Consider the following 4,407-nt stretch of genomic DNA (forward strand, 5'->3'; position numbering starts at 1 on the left):
CAGAGTCCATAAGACTGTTCTATACATCAGTGTCTCTTTTGCTGTCTCATACACCGGGTTATTGTTACCATCTTTCTAAATTCCATATATATGTGTTAGTATACTGTATTTATGTTTTTCCTTCTGGCTTACTTCACTCTGTATAATAGGCTCCAGTTTCATCCACCTCATTAGAACTGATTCAAATGTATTATTTTTCATGGCTGAGTAATACTCCATTGTGTATATGTACCACAGCTTTCTTATCCATTCATCTGCTGATGGACATCTAGGTTGCTTCCATGTCTTGGCTATTATAAACAGTGCTGCGATGAACATTGGGGTACACGTGTCTCTTTCCCTTCTGGTTTCCTCAGTGTGTATGCCCAGCAGTGGGGTTGCTGGATCATAAGGCAGTAATAAGTCTGAAAAATAGTTAACAGGAATCTAGAGTATATTGCAATGAATATTTCAGAAAATGAATTTCTCTTATAATTTATTAAAAATATATTCAGACTTGAAAAGGACTGAGAAAAGGACACCAAAAAAGCTGAACCATAACATCAAACTGTCACATATATATGCCACCAAAACCCCAAGGAGGTTAACCTTAGAGAATATTATTTAGCTATTGCCTTGAGACCACAAATGGGGCAATTGGATGAAATAATGCCCTTGTGATACTTTGGTTGCATATGCATTTTTTCCCAACGTTTGGGGAACAATTTCATCATGCACTCTAGTCCATTGATCTTTTAAAAATGTTGAACTAGGCACTATATTTTTGTCTTTAAATACTTGCAAAATACAGAAATATACAAGAGCAAAATCAACTATTGGGTAACAATCCAAAGATTCTTAATTTTTGTTGAATTTCTGGTTGTCCCCCTGTATCTGTGGGCTTCCCTCATAGCTTAGTTGGTAAAGAATCCTCTTGCAATTCAGGACACCCCAGTTCAATTCCTGGTCAGGCAGATCCCCTGGAGAAGGGATAGGCTACCCACTTCAGTATTCTTGGGCTTCCCTTGTGGCTCAGCTGGTAAAGAATCTGCCTGCAATGTGGAAGACCTGGGTTGGATCCCTGGGTTGGGAAGACCCCGTGGAGAAGGGAAAGGCTACCCACTCCATTATTCTGGCCTGGAGAAGTCCATGGGCTGTACAGGCATGGAGTCGCAAAGAGTCTGTCACAACTGAGCGACTTTCACTTTCTCTGTATCTGAGGGACATATTGAGGTGTTTTGATGTAAAACTTATACAATATGAATCATATTATAGTGTTTTTTACCCTTTCTTTAACATTTGTTGTGAGTTTCATTTTCTGTAAAAACCATTGGTTTTCTTAAGGTAATACAACTTGTATTACTATTACAAATATGAGCACAATTCTTTTTTATTCTTACATTTATTATTGAAATTGCAAAAAAGCTGGTATTCTATTTTTCAGTTTATAGTCTAGGTTTATGGGAAGTATAGTATATTTATTATTTAAGAAGCTGCCATATCTTAACATATAAACATCCCAACTCCAATAACAGTTTAATAGAACAGGTAGCAGCACTTTTTTATGGAAAAAGCTGTACAGTAAATACTTTAGCCTTTATGGGCCACAGTCTCAATTTCAGCTATGCACTTTTGTATCTCGCAGCATGGATTCACCTGTAGGCAATATATAAATCAATAGGCATGACTCTGTTCCAATAACATTTTATTTATAAAAGACAGTAGGACAGATTTGGTTTGCAGATCACACCTTGTCAACGTATGCAATAGAAGGCATTTATTGATTGTTCAAAGTCTAAAATTATTTCCAGATCAGTAGGCAGATGTCCTCTGAGTGGCAATGCAGAGACTTAAGCTTGTTCTCAATTATGGCTTATGATAAAGTGACTGGGTGCATATGTGTTAAGTCACTTTAGTGGTGTCTGACTCTGTGAGAGGGTATGGACTGAAGCCCCCAAGGCTCCTCTGTCCATGGGATTCTCCAGGCAGAACTCTGGAGTGGGTTGCAGTGCTCTCCTCCAGGGAAACTTCCCAGCCCAGGGATCAAACCTGTTTCTCTTGGATTGACAGTTGGGCTGTTTACCACTAGCGCCACCTGGGAAGTTCAATAGTGGGATTGTTACGGTATAATTGTAATGTAGTGAGAGAAATAATAATTTGCTTTAAAAAATACTACACTTTTCTGCATTGACACTGTGAATATTTTTGTGTTTTGCTTATTTATTTTTCATTAAGCTTTTGTCAAGCATATTAAGAGCATTCTTCACATGTTGAGATACTTGAATAATGACCAAGATATTTCCTGATCAATAAAATCACAATAGGGCTTTGAACTTTGAGTCAAACTATAGTGTTAAGATAGATTGAAGGGATAAGAAAGAAAAACAAAAGACATTTTAAGCAGAGAAGACAGTCTGAACCAAGGTAGGAATTTGAATGTTCAAATTGTTTTCAATTAGAAGTAGAGTTTATGCAGGGCAAACTTTGGGAGATGGCGAGGGACAGAGAACCCTGGCATGCTGCAGGACATGGGATTGCAAATAATCTTACATGACTGTGAGACTGAACAACAACAAAAAGTATGAGATACGATCAGAGAACCAGAGAATCTAAATCGTGTAAAGAATGCAATTAGGATTAGTACTGATGCTGGGAGGGATTGGGGGCAGGAGGAGAAGGGGATGACAGAGGATGAGATGGCTGAATGGCATCACTGACTCGATGGACATGAGTCTGGGTGAACTCCGGGAGTTGGTGATGGACAGGGAGGCCTGGCACACTGGGATTCATGGGGTCGCAAAGAGTCAGACATGACTGAGCGACTGAACTGAACTGAACTAAACTGATTGCTGAATAGAGTTGAAATAGAGTTCTATGCCCATAGGACAAGTATATAGTAATAAAGACAGTGTGATTGTAAAATGGTGTCGACAATGGGAATGAAATGGACTCAGTTTCAATATTATAATCATGACATTCAATGCAGTTGCATTAGTAGTTGATGTAACCAGAAGGAAGTAACTCCCATTTTCATTTTGTTTCAGAAACAAACATTATGTTCTTGACAGCATCTCATTGCAGATGAGTCAATGATTCCCAGAAGCTAGCAATAATTACACAGGCACCTACAATGAGAAGTAGTAAACAGTGAGGTGTAATGTGGGAGCTAGAGCATCTGATAAACCAACCAAAGGCCTGAAGACATCTGGAACACAGAGGGAAAACAAAAGGAGACTCTTACCACTGTCTTCAAATATTTCAAGGCTAAAATATGACAGAAACACTGACCTTTTTTCTGTGTCCTACGGACAGAAATTTAATTTTAAATGAATTAACTTTTAAAAGCTGCAGGAAGCTAATTTCAGACCAACAACAATAAAAGAATTTTGTTTTTTTTTCCTCCAGTGTCAGTGAACAGAATAGTGTGAATGACTCAGAGTCTCTGGGTTGCCCAGTTTCACTAAAAGTATATAAGAAGGGGCTCTAGAGACAGAAACTTTATTTAAACAAAAGGAAGGGGGATACTCTTCCGGAGAATGCAGACAAGATATTAAACTCCACAATGTCTCTCTACATTTCCCATATTCTGTGACTGGTCCTCACAATGGCCTAGAGCTTTCACTAAGATCACTTTTTGCTTGGTGTTCCCAAAATACTGTTTTAAAATTATCTGTATAATTCTCAAAATCCATAATTTACACATCTGTAACAGGTTGGCTTAACTACTCCATCTGATACAAAATCTATTACTATAACTAAGTAGTACATTCTAACCACCTTAATACATAAGGATTGAATTAAATACTAACTTTATTAATCTTTGTCTATAACTGAGGAGGGGCTTCCCTGGTGACTCAGATGGTTAAGAATCCTCCTGCAATACAGAAGACCCAGATTTGATCCCTGCGTTGGGAAGATCCTCTGGAGGAGGGAATGGCAACTCATTCCAGTATTTTTGCCTGGAGAATTCCCATGGACAGAGGAACTTGGTGGGCTCTAGTCCATGAGGTCGCAAAGAGTCGGACACAACTGAGTAACTCAGCACAGCACATAACTGAAGAGATCATTCCTATAAGTGTATGTAGGTAAAGCATGCTTAAAAAAACTGAGAAATTCAATTCAAAAGAGCCTCCTAAATTCAGTATGACATGTAAATATGTAATTTTAGATAGATCCCTGGTGGCTCGGATGGTGAAGATTTGACCTGCAATGCAGGAGACCTGGCTTCTATCCCTAGATTGGGAAGATCCCCTGGAGAAGGGAATGGCTACTCACTCCAGTATTCTTGCCTGGAGAATTCCATGAATGGAGGAGCCTGTTGGGCTATAGTCCATGAGGTCATGAAGAGTCAGACACAACAGAGCAACTAACGCTTGCACTTTTTTCCTGCATGTATTTATGTGCAGATACCTCTGAGAATGGCAAGTA

Source organism: Bison bison, unplaced genomic scaffold, assembly GCF_000754665.1.
Source record: "Bison bison bison isolate TAMUID 2011002044 unplaced genomic scaffold, Bison_UMD1.0 scf7180017847946, whole genome shotgun sequence".
In the NCBI taxonomy this organism is placed as follows: Eukaryota; Metazoa; Chordata; class Mammalia; order Artiodactyla; family Bovidae; genus Bison; species Bison bison.